This window comes from Apodemus sylvaticus, chromosome 6 (genome assembly GCF_947179515.1).
Source record: "Apodemus sylvaticus chromosome 6, mApoSyl1.1, whole genome shotgun sequence".
NCBI classification, from domain to species: domain Eukaryota; kingdom Metazoa; phylum Chordata; class Mammalia; order Rodentia; family Muridae; genus Apodemus; species Apodemus sylvaticus.
Window position 1 is genome coordinate 28,827,621 of NC_067477.1, and position 12,866 is coordinate 28,840,486.

The 12,866-nt window shown below is 39.0% G+C and overlaps 1 pseudogene; it reads left to right on the plus strand.

Moving 5' to 3' along the window:
- The first annotated feature begins 7,238 nt into the window (after positions 1–7,238).
- LOC127687886 (vacuolar protein sorting-associated protein 26C-like) lies at positions 7,239–8,369 on the plus strand (annotated as a pseudogene).
- Positions 8,370–12,866: the final 4,497 nt, after the last annotated feature.

The following is a 12,866-nucleotide window of genomic DNA, read 5'->3' on the forward strand; positions in this document are numbered from 1 at the left end:
TGCTCTTTGGTTGGTGGACCAGTCCCTGGGAGCTCTGGGAGTCTGGCCTGTTGACGCTGTTGCTCCCTCTATGGTGCTGCAACTGCCCCCCCACCCCCTCCTCAGCTCCTTCAGTCCCTTCTCCAACTTGTCCATCACACCACTCCCGCTCAGGTTCTCAGTTCAAAGATTGGCTGTGAGCATCCACTACTGTCTTTGTCACTCTCTGGCAGAGACTTATCAGAAGACAGCCATATCAGGCTTCCATCAGGAAGCACTTCCCAGCATCCACAATAGCATCCAGGTTTGGTGGCTGTATATGGGATGGAACCCCAGGTTCGGCTGTCTCTGGATGACCTTTCCTTCAGTCTCTGCTCCATGATTTGTCTCTACATTTACTCCTGTGAGTAATTTGTTCACCTGTCTAAGAAGCACTGAAGCATCTACATCTTGGTCTTCCTTTTCAGGCTTCATATGATCTGTGAATTGAATCTTGGATATTCTAAACTTTTAGGTTAATATTCACTTATCAGTGAGTATATACTGTGTGTGTTCTTTTGTGACTGAGTTAACTCACTCAGGATGATGTTTTCAAGTTCCATCCATTTGTCTGCGAATTTCATGAAGTCATTGTTTTTAATAGCTGGAAACTCTGCCATTCTCGAGGCTACTACTCTTTACTATTCAGTCACTGGACAAACAAGGAAAGGATTATTGACTAATAGTGTTTTTTTTTTTCTTTAGTTCTTTCTTTGAGATTAGAGTATCAAATATCTTAGAATAGTTTGGATCTGATTGTGGAGCTAAGGCTAGGCTTTAATACTTGATCTTCTTGTTTCTAATAAATAATTGCTAGGCTGTCAGGCTTAGCCGTCCCCCCTCCCCATTTTTACCATAACTGAGAAGAAGCAGATAAGAACAGATGTAGTTAGGGTTGTCTTAGTAAGGGTTTATATTTCTGCAAAAAATATCATAACCAACAAACAAGTTGGGCAGGAAAGGGTTTATTCAGCTTACACTTCAGCAATGCTGTTCATCATCAAAGGAAGTCAGGACAGGAACTCACACAGGGCAGATACTTGGAGGCAGGAGCTAATGTAGAGGCCATAGAGGGGTGCTGCTTACTGAATTACTTTCACTGGCTTGCTCAGTTTGCTTTCTTATAAAACCCAGGACTACCAGGCCAGGCATCTCATCATCTAGAGTGGGCTGGGCCCTCCCATCTTGATCACTAATTAAGAAAATGACTTTCAGCTGTATCTCATGGTGGCATTTCCTCAAGGGAAGCTCCTTTCTCTGTGATAGCTCCAGCTTGTGTCAAGTTGACAAACAAAATCAGTCAGTACTAGAGATGGAGAGAATATGAAAAGGAAGGTATAACAGAGATGGGAGAGTGGTTGGAAATAAACAAGCAGTAATTGTCCTAGGATTTTCCCTATCCGATTACATTGCAGAGAAGGTCTATGATTGGACAGGGAAAAGGGGGTGGAGCTAAGAGTCACAGACAGAGGGAGCATCCCAGAGGGCAAGAAGAATAACCTTTACTCCAGACTGAACCTGTGTGGCAATTACCAGCCACAAGTAGCTAAGTTTTCACAAGGTTAAAAACTTTAGGATAAAGCTTTTATCATTATCAACTGACTCTAAAATTATTGTATTAACATCTTGTCAGAACACCAATAGCTTACACTCTAAGATCAAGAATTGACAAATGGGATCTCACAAAATTACAAAGTTTCTGTATGGCAAAGGACACTCACTGTCAAGAGAAAACGTCAAGCAACAGATTGGGAAAGTATCTTCACCTACCCTAAATCTGACAGAGGGCTAATATCTAATACATACTCTAATAAAGAACTCAAGAAGGTAGACCCCAGAGAACCAAATAACCCTATTAAAAAGTGGGGTACCAAGTTAAACAAAGAATTTTCACATGAAGAACTTCGGATGGCTGAGAAGCACCTTAAGAAATGTTCAACATCATTAGTCATTAGGGAAATGCAAATCAAAACAATCTTGAGATTTTACCTCACACCAGTCAGAATGGCTAAGGTCAAAAACTCAGGAGACAGCAGGTGTTGGCGAGGAGGTGGAGAAAGGGGAACACTCCTCCACTGCTGGTGGGATTGCAAGATGGTACAACCACTTTGGAAATCAGTCTGGCGGTTCCTGAGAAATTTGGGCATGACACTTCCAGAGGACCCTGCTATACCACTCCTGGGCATATACCCAGAGGATTCCCTGGCACGCAATAAGGACACATGCTCCACTATGTTCATAGCAGCTCTGTTTGTAATAGCTAGAAGCTGAAAAGAACCCAGGTATTCCTCAACAGAGGAATGGATACAAAAAATGTGGTATATTTGCACAATTCAGCCATCAGAAACAATGAATTCATGAAATTCTTAGACAAATTGATGGAGCTGGAGAACATCATACTAAGTGAGGCAACCCAGTCTCAAAAGATCAATCATGGTATGCATTCACTGATAAGTGGATATTAGCCTAGAAACGTGGAATACACAAGACATAATCCACATATTAAATGATGTCCAAGAGGAACAGAGGAGTCGCCCTTAGTTCTGAAAAGACTCAGTGCAGCAGTATAGGGGAATACCAGAACAGGGATTGGGGAAGGGGTAGATGGGGGAATAGGAGGAGGGAAGAGGGCTTATGGGAATTTCTGGGAGTGGGGAGCCAGAAAAGGGGAAATCATTTGAAATGTAAATAAAAAATATCGAATAAAAATTGTAAAAAGGACATCCTGTAAATTGTGATATTATTGATACATAAATCAGATTGGTTAATTAAGCCTTAAGAGTTTTGATTCTAGTGGATAATTAGGTGTTCAGGTAATAGACTGTGGTATGTGTGTGGTGTTGTCTGGAAGTGAGAGGTACTCTGGACCCTCTCTGGAGAGATAGCACAATAGGTGCTAGAGAGTTGGCAGGCTGACAGAAGAGTTGAGGTCATATGAGTGGGACCCCGCCAGGACATAGTGTTGTGGCCCACCAGTGTGAGTACTAGAACAGGACTGTGGTCCGTGGTCTGGTGGAGCAGGAGAGCTGGCAGGTAGACTTTTAATGTTTCCCACTATAAGTAATTATTTAGACATGGATTTCCTCAGGTTTTTGTTTCCATTGAAATTATAATGTTCTTTTGTCATTAAAGCCTCAAAAATATTATACATCTCTCAAAATATTAACTATATGTAGTTACGACAAAAAGTTTTAGACAAATACACTAATATGTCCTTATTTATAGTGTCTAGATATTTGCGCATTCTCTGTTTCTTGATGTTTTATATACTTTTCAACAGAGAATAGTATTTTAATACCTAAAAATTTATAAATTTTATCATTAATATATTTATTAGGTAGACCTTATACATTTAAAAATTAATACTATTTTAAGCATTTTTGGCAGTAGTATAATTTACTAGTCAACAACATATTGCACATAAAGATCCTTCTGTATCATATCCTTGGGAAAGTGACATAATAAGTAGCCTTCCTGTAAGGTGGGACACCATGCCAGAGGGAAATTCTAGGGCACTCAGTTTTAAAAGGAAGCTGACTAGAGAAGTAGTCATACAATACAAAGAAGGTCACCCTTACAGGTTGTTTTTTTTGTTTGTTTGTTTTGTTTTTTTTTCCTTCTTGAATCTAATCGGGCCCCAGTTAGAGAGGAATAAGAGGAGGTTGAGGACATTTCTGCTTGAAGGTAAACTGCTGCAGTTCATTACTGCTCCTCCCAGCTTTGAGTTTAATTTCCTTCCAACACTGATAAATGCTGACTTCGGTTCTCAGCCCACTTGCCAATACTGAAACAGCTTGAATGCTTTCAACTGTCATGTTAACTCAGCCAAACTGTCATTTGCTGAACCTTTGCAAATTCACTTTGTATTGAGCTGGTAACATCTGACTAATTTCTACTAATATTGCAGAGCTGCTATAACCACTTCTGCGGTGCACATTAGCCTTGTTTAACTGGCATCATAAATAATAAATTCAAACTGCTGGGAATTGGCTTGTATTCCATATTGCTCTTGGATGTGTTTTTGGAACCAGGTACATCATTTCACACTAATGACTCTGCTAAGTCCACAGGGTTTTGTCTGCTATTTTTATATCTCCAACAAATATTTTAAACAAATAGTTCATAAGATGCCCTTATTCCATATCCTTAATCTTTAAAACTTATCGCTTGAATTTTTTTAAAAAAATGAAAAACATGCAATTAGGGAACAGTTCTCTGGGAGATCATGTGCATCAGGCACTGGGGTGATTTTTCAAATCCTCTTCACCCTTGTTCACTGTACTTATTTTTTCTTAGTGAGTAATGGCGTCTTGACATCCAGGTTCAGAAAATTCACAGTTATCTTAAGAAATGTACTGAAGACAGAGATGAATAGAGACTACAAAAAACAAATCACATTCAACCATTTGACAACTCTGAAGTTATCTGTTTACTGAAGTGAAAGGAAGCCACACGAGTTCTACTGTGAGAATGAACTGGGTGTAATTCTGCATATGCCCTGTAGAGGGAGAGGAGAAATGAGGACCTATCATCTGGAAATGGCTGCAGTTTAAGAATAGCTAATGAGTATTTTTGCATCGATGTTCATAAAGGGAAATTGGTCTGAAGTTCTCTTTCTTTGTTGGATCTTTGTGTGGTTTTTGTATCAGCGTCATTGTGGCTTCATAGAAGGAATTGGGCAGTGTTCCTTCTGTTTCTATTTTGTGGAATAGTTTGAAGAGTATTGATGTTAGGTCTTCTTTGAAGGTCTGATAGAATTCTGCACTGAAACCATCTGGTCCTGGGCTTTTTGTGGTTGGAAGGCTTTCTATGACCTCTTCTATTTCTTTAGGGGTTATGGGACTGTTTAGATGATCTATTTGGTCCTGATTTAATTTTAGTATTTGGTATCTGTCTAGGAAATTGTCCATTTCCTCCAGATTCTCCAGTTGTGTTGAGTATAGGCTTTTGTAGTAGGATCTGATGATTTTTTTAATTTCCTCAGTTTCTGTTGTTATATCCCCCTTTTCATTTCTAATTTTGTTAATTTGGAAACTTTCTCTCTGCCCTTTGGTCAGTCTGGCTAAGAGTCTAAAAAGGGGAAATCATTTGAAATGTAAATAAAAAAATATATCGAATAAAATTTAAAAAAGAACTAACTATGAAAAAAAAGAATAGCTAATGATCCTTTGCCTTACAGAAACTTTGTAATTTTATGAGGTCCCATTTGTCAATTCTTGATCTTAGAGCATAAGCTATTGGTGTTCTGTTCAGGAATTTTCCTCCTGTGCCCATGTCCTCAAGGGTTTCCCACAGTTTCTTTTCTATTAGTTTCAGTGTGTTTGGTTTTACATGGAGGTCCTTGATCCACTTGGAGTGGAGTTTAGTACAAGGAGATAAGAATGGATCAATTCGAGTTCTTCAAATGCTGACCTCCAGTTGAGCCAGCACCATTTGTTGAAAAGGCTATCTTTTTTCCACTGGATGTTTTCCACTCCTTTGTCGAAGATCAAGTGACCATAGGTGTGTGGATTCAATTCTATTCCATTGGTCCACTTGCATGTCACTGTGCCAATACCATGTAGTTTTTAACGCTATTGCTCTGTAGTATTGCTTGAGGTCTGGTATACTGATTCTCCCTGAAGTTCTTTTACTGCTGAGAATAGTTTTAGGTATCGTGGGTTTTTTGTTATTCCAGATGAATTTGAGAATTGCTTTTTCTAACTCTGTGAAGAACTGAGTTGGGATTTTGATGGGGATCACATTGAATCTGTAGATTGCTTTTGGCAAGATGGCCATTTTAACTATATTAATCCTGACAATCTATGAGCATGAAAGATTTTTCCATTTTCTGAGGTTTTCTTCAATTTCCTTCTTCAGAGACCTGAAGTTCTTGTTGCATAGATCTTTTACTGGTTTGGTTAAAGTCACACCAAGATACTTTATATTATTTGTGGCTATTGTGAAGGGTGTCATTTCCCTAACTTTTTCTCAGCATGTTTATCCTTTGAGTATAGGAAGGCAACTGATTTGCTTGAATTGATTTTATAACCAGCCACTTTGCTAAAGTTGTTTATCAGCTGTAGGAGTTCTCTGGTGGAGGTTTTCGGGTCACTTAAGCAAAGTTTCTATAAGGCAAAGGACACTGTCAAAAGGACAAAATGGCAACCAACAAATTGGGAAAAGATCTTCACCAATCCTACATCTGATAGAGGGCTAATATCCAATATATACAAAGAACTCAAGAAGTTAGACCACAGAGAACCAAATAACCGTATTAAAAAATGGGGTACAGATGTAACCAAAGAATTTTTACCTGAAGAAATTTGGTTGGCCGAGAAGCACCTTAAGAAATGCTCAACATCATTAGTCATTAGGGAAATGCAAATCAAAACAACCCTGAGATTTCACCTCACACCAGTCACAATGGCTAAGGTTAAAAACTCAGGAGACAGCAGGTGTTGGAGAGGATGTGGAGAAAAAGAGGAGCACTCCTCCACTGCTGGTGGGGTTGTAAGATGGTACAACCACTTTGGAAATCAGTCTGGTGGTTCCTCAGAAAACTGGACATGACACTTCCACAGGACCCTGCTATACCTCTCCTGGCCATATACCCAAAGGATTCCCCAGCATGCAATAAAGACACATGCTCCATTATATTCATAGCAGCCTTATTTATTTTCCAGCCAGAAGCTGGAAAGAACTCAGATATCTCTCAATGGAGGAATGGATACAGAAAATGTGGTATATTTACACAATGGAATACTACTCAGCAATTAGAAACAATGAATTCACAAAATTTTTAGGCAAATGGTTTGATCTGGAAAATATCATCCTAAGTGAGGAAACCCAATCACAAAAGAATACACATGGAAAACAATCTCTGATAAGTGGATATTAATTGGCCCAGAAGCTCTGAATACCCAAGGCACAATTAGCATAAGAAATGACTCCCATGAAGAAGTAAGGAGAGTGTCCTGATCCTCGAAAGGCTTGATCCAGCATTGTAGGGGAGTATCAGGACAGAGAAAAAGGAGAGAGGTGATTGGAGAATGGGTGGAGAGAAGAAGGTTTATGGGACATATGGGAAGGGGGGATCTGGGAAATGGGAAATCATTTGAAATGTAAACAAAGAATATAGAAAATAAAAATATATAATAAAAAAAGAATAGTTAATGATCAGAGGCAAGGCAACTGGGTCAAGAGTGGCTGGAAGTTTTGGCCTTTGAGAATAATCCGAGATGGGGACCACTCTGGACATCAAGATAAACAGCAAATAAAGTGTATCACACCGGGAAAATGCAGTCTGGTCTTGTGGTCATCTCTAGCAAGGACTCAGTCCAGTACAAGGAAGTCTCTTTGACAATAGACTGGACTGTAAACCTCCTGCTCAGGACCAAAAGTGGTGGTGTGTTCAAAACCTTTTACAACTCTGTGCAGCAGATCCAGATTATCAACAGCACCATAGATGTGCTAAAGCCAGAAAAGATACCCACTGGCAAGACTGAGGTTGTGAGGTGAGGTTCTTCTGCTTGTGAAAGGCAGCAAAGTACTGTATGATACTTATAACTGCTTGTTTCTCAGCATTAAGTATACACTATGCTGTGACTTGTGGTGGTCCCTGTTGGCCAAGGACCTGACCAGGACCTGTGAATTCATCTTTCACTCTGCTCCTCAGAAGGGGAAGTTGAATCCAAGTTCTATTCACTTCAAGATCAACCCAAAAACCTTGCAGAATGTCAAAGAGAGAGCTTTACTTCCCAAATTCTTCATTAGAGGACTTTTGAACTCCACTAACTGTGCTATCACACAGCCTCTGACAGAAGAGCTGGTGTTGGAACACTCGGATTCTGCTATTCAGAGCATAGAGGGAGCATAGAGCTTCAGTTGGTCCTGGAAGAGGCCAATGGGTGTGCAGAAGGCTATATGCACGTGATGTCATGGAGATTCAGAATATTAAAATCGCTGATAAGTACATTTGTAGGAACCTTTCTGCCCCCCTGTACATGGTCTTCCCCAGAATATTCACCTGTCCAACACTGGAGACCCCCAACTTCAAAGTGGAGTTTGAGGTTAATGTGGTGGTTTTTCTTCGTGCTGAGAACTTCCCACTGAAGCTTTGTCAGACATGGTCCAGCTGCAGGAAGGGGACAGTCAGAATGGCCATGTGTACATTGACCCAGTCATCTGTTCACACTGGGATGTCACTCAGGCCACCTGCTCACAGGCATCCCATCAGCAGCATACATCTTCATAATGTCTTTTCGTGGCCTGAAAGCTTGTTTCCTGCAGGTGCCTTGCCTCAGCCCTTAGGTATGGAATGCAACAGGATTTCCTCATGTGTGTTGCAAGATCGCAGAAAACATTCCTGATGGCTCCAGATGTGTCTGTTTCTTTATAGATTCATTAAGCAGTGTGTCTGCACATTAAGACTGGCTGGATAGTGAGACCATGGAGGTAGAAGGGAACCCCTCTCCATCTTGTCCAGCCTCGTGATAGCAAAGGGTCAGTAACCAACAAACTCTGTGATTAAGTCTGCAATACCCTCCAAAGAGTGACAGTGACTTCATCTGGAAATACATAGCTTTTCCTTTCTTGACATCTTGATAATGTTTCACTAGAGCTTTTCAAATTTTTAGGGCACTGGGAAAACAACAACAACCACTAGTTCTTGTTCTCACAGAGTGAGAATAGTGAACGGTGGATGTCGCTGGAGTGTTTGCAGTGTATGGTCCTGGTAAACACAGTTAATGCTGCCATATCCCCAGAATGTATTGAAAGACAAGGTGCTTGCATAAGGGGAAGAATGCATATTGGCTGCTGGCTAATAGGTAGGTTCTGAGTGACAGGACACCAGGCTGAGAAAGGATGATGGTCTTGGCCTGCCCCCACCCCCCCTGGCACACATGGCTTCAGTCTGTTTTCCTTTAGCCTCACACTATAGCTCATAGTGTATGGAAAGTGTGTTGCAATACTTTTCTTCCTTCCACTCTTGCTGTTGTTCTGTTGGTCTATAGTTAATGAGCACTCTGCAAACCAGCGGGCCTGTCTTCACAGGTTCTTGGGGGTAGGCCTAGGCAAAGCAAGCTCCACCTAACAGCCTCTTGGCCATAATTTCACTGTCCTTAACAGCTCAGAGGAAGGGGGGCACTGCTACTGGGCGTCACCAGGGAAACTGAGAAGACTTAGCTGAGTCACCTGACACTGGAATCCCAGAGAACGTATTTTTGCTTTGTCATTCTTATCTTTGATATATTTAAACAATCTAGTACTCCAATATGTGGACCATGCTTTCTAATGAGTCTGTAAGGAAAAGTCATCTTTGATTACATAATTTTCTTAATGACTAAAGAATGCTAAACATTTTTTTTGAATGGTTAAATGGTCACTGAATCTTGCTGAGTCCTGCTGATTCTGCTTTCGTCAGGACTTATCTAACAAGGATTGATTGAGTACTAAATTGACCTCAAATCATCACAGCTTCCCTATCCCCTGCAACAAATGTAGATTTAACAGTATATCTGCAGAAATCTCTTGAGTTTGACATGACTTCACTCTTCCATATTTAGCTCCTGAAGTGCAAAACAGAAGATCAACAAGGATGCTAACAATAGTCATACCAATGAGGATGGAAAATAAATCTCAGGATACTTCAATACTAAAAGAGGTACCAGTATCTAAGGAATGATGGGATCTGGAGAAATAGTCTCCTCAAGGAAGAACATACTAATCAGCTATCTAATATCAAATGATTAACCCTAAAAACATATAGAAGTGACATAAGAATGGAACAGATTAAACTTAGATTTTCAGGAGTATCTATGTGAACACCTCCAAACTCTCAGCCCAATTCTAAAATGAAAAGTGTGTTCAGTTATTCTCAATCTTCTCCTAAGCTAAAGTGTGCCTATGATAACAAAACCAGCAGTCAAATAAACTGACATTGTCTCTCAGCACTCAACATGCCTGAGAAAAGGTACCTCATTTCTGTGAAAAGATAACATTTGTGCATAGATTCATTTGCTATAAGATATCTAATATAAAGGCACACATGTACATGCACACATATACACCATTATTAATTGTTCACAGGAAATAGTTGAAATAGGATAAGACTAGAGAAATTATTCTTCATGTAACACAAATATCTATAGTAATTTAACTGCCAGTTCATAAAAACCTTGAAATTAGCATTCTAAATAACATTGAAGGTTTCTAACTATTGTCCACAGTTAGGAAATTGTTGTTTGAAAAAAAAGAAATAGTGAAAAATCATGAGAGTTCTATTTCATTTGGCCAGGCACACAAATTTGTTTATAGCCATGGCTACACTAGGACCTTGGAGATAAGGTCAGCCCATCAGGGCAGGCATTGCTGATAGAGTGTGTCTACGTCTGATGGATATAAAAACATAATGAAGAACTGTGCAACATTGGGTACTCTTGTAAATTTAAGAATGGAATAAGAGCATCAATTATGACCGCAATCAACCTCCAATCTAAGATCTTGATGTAATGTAGCCCACCACAAGAACAAGAAGGCCCAGTAAGAACAGAGCTGTGTCCAACAGAATAAGGAAAGGTCAAGGTGTCTCTATAGTGCATACAAGAAGCCTACATTTTATATAAAGCTACGTAGGATAAAATACAAGGTTGAAAAAGAATGTGCCCTGAGATTCTGCTCAAAGGAAGGAAATTGATACAGCAAAAAGACATGACTTCAGAAAAAAAAGTATTACAGTAAAATGTTACAAAACATAATGAAAAAAGGGACTACAGTCTTTGTAAAACTGATGTTCTTTACAGAAATGCTTCAAAACAACCAAAACAATTTAACTTGTGCACTCTATTCTTAGAAATTCATTATAAAATAGCAGCAGTAAAATCATTAAATTATGTATAGTACTCAAATATAAACATGAGTGAATTTATATTATGTGACATTCATATAGATAACTCCATAGACATCATAAAATAAAGTATGTTCAATTGTATTTCAAACATCATCAGAGCATCCTTTAAAAAATACACAGCATATTTATAAAGACTGTAAGATCTGAAATGCTGCAATATTTGCCATAGTATAATGTGGCCAATGGCAAATTTCCAAATGGAAAGAGAATGAAAATCTCCAGATATATGTAATCTAAATAGTGCAGTATGGTAGTCACAAGCTAAATTGAAAACATTTTGAACTGAATGTGCATGAAAATACAATGTAGTTTAACTTGTGGGTTACTGGCTGTGCTTAAAGGGCATTATAAACAGTATATGCATGTGCATTAGGAAGAGGAAGGCTGAAAATCATGACCTGAACTTCAAACTGGAAAAATGAGGGAAGCAAAGAATGTGATCCTGTAAGATTAGATTTTTTAAAAACCTACTTTAATAAGGGTTTTTAAATGCATCGACACCCCTCCCCTTTTAGGCCTTTGTCCAAAGGTAGGGGGAAAAGACAGTAAATAGGACAAGGGTATGTGAACCTGTTCAGGATTAGTTTCTGGGACTGATTTCAATCTCCGGCAGGATACCAGCAGTCAGGTTTGGTAGTATAGAATATCAAAAAGGATTCAGCAGCAGTAGCATAATCCAGCAGAAAAATCCAGGCCTCTGATAAAACAGCACAAGTCAGTGGGAACAACCAGAAACAGCTATGTCACCAGAAGTTCACAGCCATGCCTCTCTCAATGAAATGAAGAAGGAGAGGCCCCTGGTCCTAGAAAGTCTCAGTGCAACAGTGTAGGGGAATACCAGGATAGGGAAGCAGGAAGGGGTTGATTGGGGAACAGAGGGAGGGAAGAGGGCTTATGGAACTTTTGGGGAGGGGAGATCCTAGAAAGGGGAAATCATTTGAAATGAAAAGATCAGTGAAGAAGCAAGGCCCAAGAACATGTTACCTGGTCACTGTCTGTTGAGTCCTATTTACACTCTCTCCAAATGTCATGTGTCTTCCCACAGGTCTTGCCCCAGCCAAACACCACATGAGTCTGCATCCAATGACAGAACCCGAAATTTCCGCTTTACATTTCTAAAGCAACAATATGGAAGGAATTAATCACAGTAAGAAAATAAATTAAGAAAACCAACACATGAGATAGTCTAGAGACAGTAGCCAGACAACAGGATCCCAGGGAGTCAACTATACATTGGATGAGATAAAAAAAAAAAATCCTGTTTTTCCTTATGTTCAATGTTTGATTTCTATGCATTTATAAATGCATAATAAAATTTAATTAATAAACCAACCATAGTACATATTGAAAATAATAACTACAATACTATAAAATAATTATGTGAATATATTATACAAAGTTTTACAAATATGGCCATTTTTCTAAAATATCATGTAGTGATTTACATTTATAATTCTTTTCTTTTTCTTCTTATATAGAGAGCCTTTTTCCAAAAATAGAACACTGAAGCTTTTGTCATTATATCCGACACTGCAAAGGGAACATTAAGTAAAATAACAGTTGTAAAATGTAAGTTATTTGATATTCCAACAGTCAGTTTTATATCAAAGATTACTTTTTAGCTACTACATTATTAGTTGGTAAGTAACCTATCATTAATGGCACTTTGGACAGTTAATACCACTGGAATCATGTCTGGCATTAGGGACTGGAAAAACTCAAGATTATGTCATATATTAGTCTGATTTTTTTCTTTTTTGACTTTTTTGATTATTATTATTATTTTTATTATTATTATTATTATTATTATTTTATTTATTCAGTATACATCCTCTCACTATGCCTTCCCAGTAATCCCCTTTCACAGTCCTTTCCCATCCCCCCTTCTTTTTTGAGCAAGTAGAACCTTGCTCTTGTGTACCCCCAACCCTGGCACATCAAGTCTCTGTGAGGCTAG